Source organism: Castor canadensis, chromosome 8 (assembly GCF_047511655.1).
Source record: "Castor canadensis chromosome 8, mCasCan1.hap1v2, whole genome shotgun sequence".
Lineage (NCBI taxonomy): Eukaryota > Metazoa > Chordata > Mammalia > Rodentia > Castoridae > Castor > Castor canadensis.
In genome coordinates, this window is record NC_133393.1 from 30143736 (window position 1) to 30156462 (window position 12727).

The window sequence follows — 12727 nt, forward strand, 5'->3', positions numbered from 1 at the left end:
AATTTGCTAGCTTAGATAATTTGTAACTACCAAAAGGAGGAAGAAATGCAGCTCTAGAACTCTCCAAAGTTATCTCTGCCCAGTAAAAATATTGTCTGCCTTTGATTTAGCTTAGTTTAGAAAAACTAAGGACTCCTCTGAGCACTTGAAACAATAAACCGATTTTCACAAGGGTTTGAAGTCCAAATTCTAACACTGTTTGTCCTAAATGCCACAAACCAAGAATTATAGTTCAAGGACTTCATAGATGCCCAACAGAGACAACTGAAGTTTTTCCAGAGAAACATCCTAATCACATGCTCCAGAATTTCCTTCTGCATGAAGTTTCAGTAAATGTGATTTCATAATCAAAAAATCACAAAAGACATGAAAAAATAAGATGTCATGTGAAAGAGCTAAAAGAAATGAAAAAAAAAACCCCACAGAATAAAAACCTCAGAGATATTAGCAATTTATGCATATGTTTAAAGAGATAAAAGAGGAGGTTGAAAAATATAAAAAAGAAATATGAGAAATGACAAAGAATCAAATTTAACCTTTGGCAATTAGAAATACAAAATTGAAATTAAAAGTTTCAGATTTAATACAGCTAAAAAGAGATCTAGTGAGGCTTCTGCCTTCATTAAGGGGAAAGTAAGCAATCTGGGCCAATTCTCTTAAGATAGACAATTTAAAAGGCTGAAAAAAATAGAAAATGGGTCATCTATAAAGCTTTAGCAAACTAAAGAAATAGAAGTCAGCACCAGGCAAAAACTTGGAAAAGCTAGGAACTCAGAGATTCAAGCAAAAAAGCAGAAGTTATTTTTCTGCTGAGGTTTTTTTTTCTTCTGAGTTTTTTTGGTTGCAATCCAGAGACTGCTAAGTGTACAGGCTCTGATAAACTAAAATGTTTTAGACTGAAACCCTTCAAGTGCTACACCCAGAGAATAAAGGTGAACAGAAATATACTAACCCTCAAATGGTCTGCTTTGAGTTATTTGGGTGGACAGACCATACCAAGCTTAAAGTGCTTCAGGAGTGCTAGTCTCCCCCGTTGAGCCTTGAAGAAGCAAAGAAAATCACATTTAGGTAAAGATGCCATCACCTTCAAATTGTCTCAAGAAATGTCCTGTAATGGGAAATTACAGCTTTGGAATTTATAAAAACTGACCAAATACCATACCATTCAGTAAATTTTAGTAATTGTAAGAGAACTTAAATTGCACATAATATGCTCTCTAATCAAAACTAAATTATGAGATAAATCGAAGGCAAAAAAGATATGTATAAAGATCCACATATTTGAAAATAAAAAAATACAGGATGGGCGTTCACTTACTGATATTACCAAGCTCAGTGATTGGCTCAATTCTCCCAACCAACTGAGAACAGATGGAAAATTGGGTTTATTATCTATATACACAAATGTTTTGTATTTATATTTGAAGCTATCAGAAGTGTAATAATGTAGTGAGAATTTATGAGACCAGAGAACTTTAAAAAATGAGGTCACAGACATTCTGTTGTGTGAGTTATTTTCCCTATGAAGTGTCTTTCTTTCTGGACTTGACAGCTGAGAAGTGAAGAAGTTGAAAGAGATTTTCATAACTTCAGAGAAGGAAGGGGACAAAAGTTAGAGTACAGAGCGCAGGGTAGGGCAAAATAGGACTTTATCAAAGAAATGAGGCTAAATGGAAATTGTCTATCCCTTGACAGAATATAAAAGTAGCTACAAAATTCCTGCAGCGAACATGATACATTATCAATACAATGCAATATTATTCAACACAACATAGAACACTTTCCTTTTGAGACTGTGAACAAGAAAAAGATGTAGCTGTCATTGTTCAGATTATACTTTATACTGTGTCCTAGTAAGTGAACTAAGGAACATGTATATGAAAATACAAACAAAAAAGATGCAGGTGCATCTTGGGTCGGCGTAGCCATGGCGGCTCGTGTCCTTTCCGCCTGTGTCCGCGGCTTGCCCGCGGCCTTCGCGCCGCTGCCGCGGGTCCCCACGCTGGCCCTAGCCCGGCCGCTCAGCACTGCCTTGTGTCCCGTGGGCACTCGGAGGAGGGCCGGGGCAACACAACCGGCCTCGCCGTTCGCACAGGTTCCAGGGAGTATTACACAGTTGTGTCGTCAGTACAGTGACCTGCCCCCTTTGACATTAGAGGGAATCAAGGACCGAGTTCTGTACGTTTTGAAACTCTACGACAAGATTGACCCAGAAAAGCTCTCGGTAAATTCCCATTTTATGAAAGACCTGGGCTTAGACAGTTTGGACCAAGTGGAGATTATCATGGCCATGGAAGATGAATTTGGGTTTGAAATTCCTGATATAGATGCAGAAAAGTTAATGTGTCCACAAGAAATTGTAGATTACATTGCAGACAAGAAGGATGTATATGAATAAAATATCAGAGAGGACTCAGATGATAGCAGTGAGCATCTGCAAGGGAGAGTGTGCCCGGACGTGGGGGATTTGACAGCCACTCCGCTGGACTTGTATTTAAATAGTTTGCTTTGCCCTTTGAAAATAAATCTATAAAACCAAAAAAAAAAAAAAGATGCAAATATAATTAGCACTTTTTTCTAAATGGTATTCAAAAGTAATCAGATAAATGATTAGAATTAATAAGTAGTTTTTAGCATGATGTCAGATACAGTATAAATATATACATATGAATTATTTTCTAAATACCTGAATAAAGAGTGTGGAAATGAATTTTTACAAAGTATATGAGTTGTAGCCCTATTATAAGAATCATACATCTTGGAATAAATTTAATGAATTATTTGTATGTCTATAAAGAAAACCATAAGAAAGAGTTTTGAGAGAAATTAAAGAAAATCTAAATAAATAGAGGGATATGCTAGTTTTTATATTAAAGGTGTCAAAATTGTAAAATGTCTTCCAATACTCCTGAATGACCTGCTGATTCAGTGCTATTTCAGGCAAAACCCAAGATTATTTCTGTGGAAAATGTAAAGGTCTTTATACACTTGGTATGTGTTCACAAGGGTCGACCAATCCTCTTGGTTACAAGAGGTTCTTGAAGAAGAAAAGCTGAAATATTTGCTGTACTTGATATTAGAACAGTGGAAAATATAATGTAACATGGGAGTCTATTTAACAAAATAATAACTACAGTATTAGGTGGAAGTAGGTTAAATTTGCCAATTACCATGCAAAAACACACTTTCTTTCCACCTACCTATCTGTATGTACTTATATGATAATACAATGTTGACTACTTAAGATACCCTGAAAATATGCAGAAAGTTTTGAAACAATACATCAGAATAGTAAGAAACTTGTATATTAGTATTTGATGAAAATGGAATTTTAGATGATATATATGAAAGATAAAAGCAATTTATGTAGAGCTGAAATGGTAACTTTCTTGGCTATTTATGAGTATTTTTTCATGTTTAAGTGACCTGTGTTGAGTCTACAATATTTTTAATACTGTATTTTAAATGTTATGAAATACAGAAACAAGATCATTAATTTAAAATTACTTTGCATTTTAATCTCTCCGGATCCACACTGATCTTAGTGTAAAATCTTCTTCCTGATGGCAGGCATTAGTGTGATAGGCTTAATTTTCTACCTTATATTTGCTAAAGCAGAGATTCAAGACTGTGCTACAGAAAGACAAGATACACAATGCTAAAGGTGAGATGTGTTCAGATTCAGGACAGTTTTTGAAGCTGGTGATGCAGAAAAGAAAGAGTTGAGAATGAATCCTTGAAATGGGGAGCAATAAGAAATGCAGGTTTGGAGGGCAGGAGGGGACCATGTTAAATCTGAAACTCTTAGAGATCTTTGTAGAAATTTCATGTAGCCCAGAGGATGTACTGTGGTGTTTTGAATTTTGCAAATAAGCCCATGTTACCAAATCTGCATGTTCTTTTCCTGTTCAATACAGTTGGCAAATAACCAAACAGTTATAAGAGCAGGTGGGAAATTTTATTCAATGGTCAATGAATGGAGAAGGGGGAGGTTATAGGCATCTCCTCCAGGAATAGATACGGGGTTTGGATGTTTACCAGGACTGGGTTATGAAGGATTGTTGTATGCATGCTGTCATCAGAGCTTTTCACTGAAAAGATTATTTATGAATCATGTTGTTAATTCTTTTCTTCCTTAATTTGGGTATAATTGAATCTATCATGGCACCAGTGGATGTGTTTTTGACCATTGCAATGAGAGTATAAGGAGCCCAAGGTCTTTCTGGAATGCCAAGAGGGGCTCTGAACCATATACAGCTGGTTTGGGATTTCCCTGGCACTTAGGAATATGCAATAACTCAGTAGTAAGCAGTTGGGAGCATGTGGTTATCAGCATCCAGACTTTAAATTTTGCAAGCAAGCAGCATAACTGAGAAAACAAAAAGCCATCAGTAATTTCAGGCTTCAGTCTGGTGACACTCAATGGTTTTTGATATGAGGTAGTTCCTTAGTTTTCATAGTTTCCTCTTTCTTTCTTTCTTTCTTTCTGTTGATTTCAGTGGATTACAGAGATAATGCTGTATAAAACTGGCATGTATACAGTCTGTACAAGCTCTTTTATAGCATGCCCCTCAAACTCTTTTTTGTTTGTTTGGTTTTGGTCGGCTCAAAATAAAGCAGAGTGACTGGAAGTGTGTTCAAGTGTTAAAATGCCTACTTTGCAAGTGTGACGTCCTAGTTCAAACCTTAGCCCCACCAAAAAAACAAAAAACATTAATTAGGCTGGTAGAGTAGCTCAAGTGGTAGAGAGCCTGCCTAGCAAGTATAGGGCCCTAAGTTCAAACCACAGTACTGCCAAAATAATAAAAATAATAAATAATAATGCAGAGGATTTTAAAAGACTAATATTAAAAGAGTTATCAAGATACTAAAATCACACATTTATTAATATATGCTTCTTATTAATATACTAATTTCAAAATAGTGTTGAAGAAAACAATATATTTTGAGGTATTGGTAGTAATTATAATGTCACAAGAAAATAGCCATAATTTCTGTCAGTATTAGTCATTGGTACTGCCAATACTGTGGTTTGTTGCTTATGCTTGTAATGGAAGAAAATGTTAAATTTCAGTAAGAGGTTAGGGAAATAAAGATGTAGGGTTTTTTTTTCCTATGTAATTTTACACACTCCAAATTATGAATCTCTGGATCCTACTATTTAATCAGTTAATAATTAAATATTTTTAAGCACTTTTATGGGGATAGAGCAATGAGCAACCTCTTCAGGTATTCTGTCACTAAAAGAGACACATATTTTGGTGTGGAGGATGATGAATATACTTAAAAAGTTAAGGTAATTCTAGGCACTGGTATACTATGAAGAACACAAAATATAGTAACATGATAGTATTCAGGAGAGTTTCTTTGGCCAGAGCTAAAGAGGGGACGTTTGTGTTGAGAATTCAGAGATGAGGAGAATAACAACATAAAAATCAGGGAGTGTTCTAAACTTTAAAAATAACCAAAGAAAGTAATCCAAGGCAGCAGTGAGCCCATTATGTCAATTGGGGGAGGATAATGGACAGTATCTAGTAAGTGAAAAGAGAAAGATCAGAAGTGGTTAAGGACCAGATCTTGTAGGGCTTGCAGGATAAGGTAAGAGTTTGGTTTAATTCAATAGTGTTTACAACCAAAGATATTGGTTCCTTTCAAGGAAAGGAGTGATTTATCTGATTAATGCTTTATAAAAATCTTCTAGCTACCCTTAGAGAAAGGACTCAAGGAAGACAAGAGCAGAGGCAGAGAGACCAGGATCAAGGCTGTTTCCAAAGTTCAACTGAGAGATGCTGGTGTTGTAGACAAGGATTGGAGGCAGAAGAGATGGGGAGAAGAAGCCAGACTCAGAGGCACTCTGGAATTGAAGCTGGGTGGACAAAGCAGGGAGATTTTGGAAGATAAGAATCAAGGATGTTACCTAGATTTTGGCTTTAGCAACAAAGGGGTGTTCATTACTGAGACTGGAAGTCAGGAACGGGGTTTTGTACACATTGAATTAAAGATGCTAAATAGGAATCTCAGGAGAATAGGAAATAAACATTTTGAGATTATGAACATGTAGTTAGAATACACTAGGGAAAAAACATGCACATAAAAAGGCAGAACCAGTTATACAGCCCTAGGACACACTAACATTTAGAGACCTGATAGAGAAGGTGTAAACAAAAGGAGACAAGGAAGTGTCCAGTAAGGTAGAAGGAAAGCCAGAGGAGTAGGACCTTCAGGTAGAAATTTTGCTGGGAAGGAGAAAGTTCTAGAAGGTATGAAACTTCTCTGATATACCAAGTAAGAAGGAGGCTTTGGCAGCTGGTGCACTGAGAGGTCAAGACAAAATTATAGTATATACATTATACTGATTGCTCAGCGTGTCACCTCAGGGTGTGTGGTTGTCTATATCATTGTTGGTGGGTAGGGGCATGAAATCAACTTTCTTCACAGAAATATTGTGAGAATTTGTTGCTTGTGTTATCAGAATATGTAAGGTTGTTTGATAACATATGATGAAGATATAAAAATTTGATTAGAAGTTATAGAAATTAAATAGTATAATTATGTGTTCTTGAAGTATTAAATTTTCATGTGTGATATATTGATACAAATGGATGTTATCATTAGTAGCTTAGGTGAATGTGTTTAGTTATGCAAAGACAAATAGACTGTACCATTTTGACATTCCATGAAGCCACATATGAATGACAGGAAAGAGTCCTTGCTATACCTATGAATGGGCTTTCTCACTTCACAAACCTCTCACTCTGATGCATTTTAGTCACATGACCTATAGGCAGGAAAGAAACCCAGGACAGTTTAATTTCCTGTATGCTTTTAAAACTGGCTTTGTCAACCAAACCACATAGGAGATGTGAGTTCACACAGAACAGAAAAGGAGAGAAAGAAAGTGGGTTCATATATAGATATTTCCTTCTAGATTATTCATGGTTTCTTTTCAGTGTCATTGGTTCATTTATAGATTTTTATTGTGTTACCAAACCAGGACCATTTTGCTGGCCACACAGTATGGCAATCACTGAAACAATGGGTTTTGCAAAAGAGAAAGTATTTACCTGCAGCTAAGCATGGAGGGGGAGATCCAAGTTTCAAATCCACCTTCTAGAGCAAGGATAGGATTTGGAGATATTTATAGGAGAAAGAAGCAGAGTGATTTAAGGCATGGGGCAGGTGATTGGAGGTGAAGTAATCAGTGATCCGCATTTGTAATCAAACTTCGTGGCTCTTCATGGAATGTGTGTTCAAAAAAATGACAGTGGTAGAATGATCTGAGGTTTTGGATCTCCCCATGTCAAAAGGTCCCCAATCGGACACCTGCATTAGGTACAAATGAAGAATCTGTGGTTTTGACAAAAATGACCTACAAGTCCCTGAAAAGTAACCTGGACAACCATTATCATCATAACCTACAAGTCAGGTCTTATCTACAGCAAAGCTAGTGATAGACTATAGCACATTGCTCAGCTTTCTGACCTCCAAAATTTAGTGATTTTTGAAGTCAACTAAAGGAAAGTGACAAAAAACAAGTGGGTCTAAAAGGTTTGTTCAGGTTTTCCCTCAGTTTCATGGGATAGCTTCAGCAGGTATTTGGAATTGTTTTCAAAGTGATTTTTTACTGAAACCATTCTTTTAAAAATAATTCACTTTTGTGTCTCTTTTACACCAACATGACCTCTATATGCGTGCTTATTTCTGAGCTAATATTTACTTGATTTTCTGCCACTGGGACCTGTTATATAATAAGTGGTTATTTCTAATCTAATTATTATATAATAAGTTGATTTATTTTGAATTTAACAACTTATCATTTTCATTTTCTAGTATCTGTTGTTTATTTCTCCAGGAAAGTAAAAAGACTTTTGTAGTTGTTTTTTTTTAAGTTCCATGAAATTGCACTAAATTTATTTGGGAGAAATTGATAGCAATAAAAATATAATTATACTATAAAAGCATAATAAAACTACCACTGCCATAACTTGGGTTTCAGTTTTACTCAGTTGAGTGCCACAGTTTGCTTCCTATATGTTCAGTGTGTTTCTTATACAATTTAAGGTTATTTTTTATTTTTTGAATATGATTTTTATTCATTACATTTTCTTACAGGTGTGGGTTGGAATGTAGAAAAGATACTGTTTGACTGTATTCAATTTTTTAGCTGAAAAATGTAACTACAGCTATACTATGTTTTTAAGTATAATTTGGGAATTGATTCTTGGTCTTTCAGGTACATGAATATCACCTGCAAATAATAATGACTTTATCTCTTCTCTATTAATATTTATACCTTTCTTTTCATTTTTTTCTTGCCTATTTTCCTAAATACAATTTCTAGAAAAAGCCTAAATAATGGGGCAATGTGAGGATTCCTTTATTCTTTATGGCTTTTGTTACATAGCCTCCTATTTTACTCTTAATACGTTGTTGGTTTAATGTAGGTAAATATGAATTGCCTTTCTGTTCTTTCAAGCTTGAAAATTTAAAAACCAAGAATGGAAATTGAATTTTGTTATGTGCATTTGTAGTGGTGAGGTAGAAAAAATTCTTGTCTCCATCCTTAGTGTCTTGAAATAGATTATCAGGAAAAAAAGCATGACACAAATTTTCTGTGGCATAGGATTCTTTATTTTTAAAAATTGAAGAGCCCAAGAAGCATTTACAGTCAGTTACTTTTATACTGAGTGAACATAGAGTAGTAAATTTAAAGTGTGACGAGGAAAAAAGGACTTGGGCTAGGTAGTTAATTGGATGAAGTAGCTAGGAAGATTGGTTTATACCAAGGCTTGTTTGAACACAATTCTTTTAGGTTCAACTTTCTCTTCTTTGATGATAAGAATGAAGATAGCTTTCACATGGGAATTTTGTCTTCTGTTCTTAAGAAACAGCAAGTTCAGAGCATTTTTTTGCACCTACTGTTTTTCAAATGCCTTTAACTTAAATAGGCAAAATGCTCCAGTGATATATTTTTAACTCCTGTAGACGCTTCCATTGAGATGGTTGTATATTTTTCTCTTCTATGATTTATTGATATACTACTTTTTAAATATTGAAACCCATCTTATGCTACTGACATTAAGCCCTTTTAGAGAAAAGATAATGTTAGTATTATAAGGAAAACTGGAATAAGATTGATATGGCAGCCAAGCATATTTAGCTTTTTAGTATCAAAGATGAAATAAGAAGTGTAATTTTCTAGGTTGTGAAGCTCTTTGGCTAATAAGAATTTATCAATAATATTACTGTGAAGGAAACAAAGCTTTCTGAGGGCTAAATTCCCTAAATGAATAATGTGAGCAGAAATAAACAGGAATACGAGCTTCTTCTAGACCATGGTGCTAGGTCTTATTAGTCTATTGGGGTACTATATCAGATGCTCACCAAATACCTGGGTAGGTTATTACTAAAATCAAAGTCAATGAGATGAACAAACATGATTAAAGGTCTATAATTAAAATGTAATTCTGTTTATATCTCCTATCTCCACTATTTGTCCAATTTGAAAAAAACCTCAAGATTACAGAAAAGTTACAAGAAAAGTACAAATACCTTTTCTTCCTTTGTCGTTTAAGTTGCTAGCATATTCTCTGTCTCTATTCACATTTCAACAATCATATCAGTAATGTTCTTTTTGGCAAAAGGATTCAGATCTGGATTTAATGTGGCATTTATTTGTCATATTTCTTTAGTCTTCTTAATTCTGCAATTGTTCCTCAGTCTGCATGGATTTTCCTCCAAAGAGTTATTCTTTTTCCCATTGAAATTAATAATAGTCAGTCACAAAAAAGAATAAAGTATGCTACAACATGGATGAACTTTGAAAACACATCAAGTAGAAGAGACCAGCCACAAAAGACATATGATTTCATTTTACGAAATATTCAGAATAGATAAATCTGTAGAGAAAGAAATTATATTTTAATTATCTTATTCTTTTTATGCTATTTTAAATGGACTTATTTTCTGACTTTAATTTTTTATTGCTCACTGCAATAATGTAGAAATACAATTGGTTTTCATATATTGATTTTGTGTCTGCAGCTTTGTTAAACTTGTTTATTAGTTCTAGTAGTTTTTTAGTGGGTTAATTAAGATTTCTGTATAAAAGATATTGTTGTCTATGAATAGAGACAGTCTTAGTTCTGTTTCTAATCTGGATGCCCCTTATTTATTTTTCTTATCTAATTGCCCTGCTTAGAGCCTTTAGTATAATATTGAATGAAAGTGGCAAGAATGGACATCTTCATTTTTCTTTCTTTCCTTGTTTTGTTAATTATTTTATTTTTGTTTTTCATTGAGACAATGTATCACTATGTAGTCAAGGCTGGCTTCTAATTTGTGATCCTCCTGCCTCTGCTTTCCTGGTACTGGCATTACATGTGTAACATGAGTGCACCACCACACCCAAGATTGAGTGGGGCATCTTTATCTTCTTCCTGACTTTAGAGAAAAAACACACATATTTTAAAATACTTGCAAAGCCTTTCTCCATCTCCACTCTCTTAAGGACTCACTTTTCCTAAAGTGTTTTAGAGCCATATGACTTGTTCTTGGTCACATTCTGAACAATATCTCTAAGGTTATCCTTACAATTCATTTTGGAATCTTAGATCCATTGTATCTTACCACCTGTACCAAAGTCTTCAGTGTAACATCACTGTATATCCTGTTATAAAATTATTCATCATATAAAGGATTTTTCATATATAGATAGAACCCCAAAAGAGAAGATACTTTTCTTAAGATGGACTGTGTGACAATTTTGGTGAGAGATATCTAATTTTCTTTAGCAACTGATCAAATACTTGTTGGGTAGTATTTTCCCCTCTTGGATATAATGCTTGATGATCACCTACACTTAAGGAATGCTATATCCAGCTAACATATAGAAACACTTCTCAGGTGCTTCTGGATAGTTATTAGGCAATGTAAATAGCTGTTTCCATGGAGAAACCCAGAAAATCTCTGTCTATATGATTGACATGTAAAATTTCAAATACTAAAAAAAGACTGAATATTTTAATACAAAAGAAGGGTAGTGTGTGTCTTCCTCAATGTTAACCAGGTTGGACTGAGTGTTGACATTCTGTTTTGGCATTATGACCACATCCCTTTTAAGGGTTTGGAGAAGAAATATAACATAAGGGGAGCTAATCTGGATACCTGCCTATCTTAGTCTGGTTTGCCAGAGAGCACTACTGTCCCAGTTACCACAGGTTAGAGCAACTGTTCTTAGAAAGGACAAGCAATGCTTCTGTGCAGGCCCTGAGTGTGTCCTTGGTGCAAGACCACAAGTGGAAGTCTTATTTTCATTTTCTTACTAACAAAATAGTTTACAAGCCTTGGGAATTTGGTAACAGTACAAAACATGTGCCTGTTATTGCTAGGAATAAAATTTATTCTTATTTGGGAGAGCAGCAATATCAAACTACCAAAGTGCCAAACTCCACAGGTATATAGGTTTTGGTTGTTGTTCACTCTGTTTACAAGATACAGCATATATACAAAGTATGAATAGTTTCCTACCATGTGCCTGAACCTAGCAACATGTTGGAATTAATTGTTCAGACCTTTTATGTGTAGACTTTTGAGAATATGGAAAAGGAAGGCTGACAAACTTGTACCAGATAGTAATATTTGTTGTTACATTAGTAGAAGAGAAGGGTAAAAAAATGCCTAGGATAACTTACTGCTGGGCAAGGAAGATGACTTGAGAAAAATATACTAATCTAAATCATTCATTCTTATGTCCTCTAGTTACAAGGACTCACCAATGATATTGAATGTACTTTTTGTCTTTCTCTACAAAATTTAGTGCAAAACTGAACAGGTGAAGAACCTGAGGCCAACCTCCCTATTGAAAGGAAGAGGGAACCACATCAGGAAGAAGGTGGCAATTGGATCCCTAGGGGCCAGTGTCAACACATTCACTCTCACTCTATGTGCTCTGTTTTGGAACATGTATTGTTTTATTGTAAGTTACATGTCTGAATTTTAAAGGTGGATTTATTTATGCCTGTCTTCCTCTCTGTATGTTGCCTTATGAATGATTGTTAAATAACCCAATAAACAAGACTTTGTGACTTTTTTTCACAATTTTTGTCTTTATTTCTCCTTATTGTAGATGTGTGGGTCAGTGGAAAAAAATTTTAGATAATTTCTATACTTTCAGGTGGCCCATTTTGGAGAAAAATGTACAAAGCTGGCTCCCTTTTTGGTGGGCTCAGACAGAAATAAAACTTGTTTTCAAAACATCAAAAGGTGACCAATTAGAAAATCTAAAGGGGGTTCAGGGAAGGAAAGGAGATGAAAATGTGAAGTAACTGAAATAAGCAAGAGACCCTGTGCCCTAGTGGGCAATACCTTAATTGCTACTGACAAAACCTTGGGTCAGTTCTGTAATTGCCAGAGAAATGAAATGGAGCAGACTAACCTCTTGATGTCTGAACAACAGATGAAGTAAGCAAAAGAATCCATAGTTTTAGATGAGTCTATGCTTTGAAAACAGAGGATATAAAAAGTTGGAAAAATAGAAAAAGAATTTAAGTAGAAATAGGGTCCTTTTTCTCATACATTTTTTTTCTCATATCACCCCAGAACTGTTCCACTCATTGATTCATACAGTGATTCAAAAACCATTTTTTGGCAATTACTGTGTGTATGATACCATGCTTGTGTTTATAATGTTACCAAATAATGTATGTGTCATGGTTCCCGAACTTTA

At 34.8% G+C, this 12727-nt stretch overlaps 1 pseudogene; it reads left to right on the plus strand.

Annotated features, from left to right (window-relative positions):
• The first annotated feature begins 1910 nt into the window (after positions 1-1910).
• LOC109702918 (acyl carrier protein, mitochondrial pseudogene) lies at positions 1911-2551 on the plus strand (annotated as a pseudogene).
• The last annotated feature ends 10176 nt before the right edge of the window (positions 2552-12727 follow it).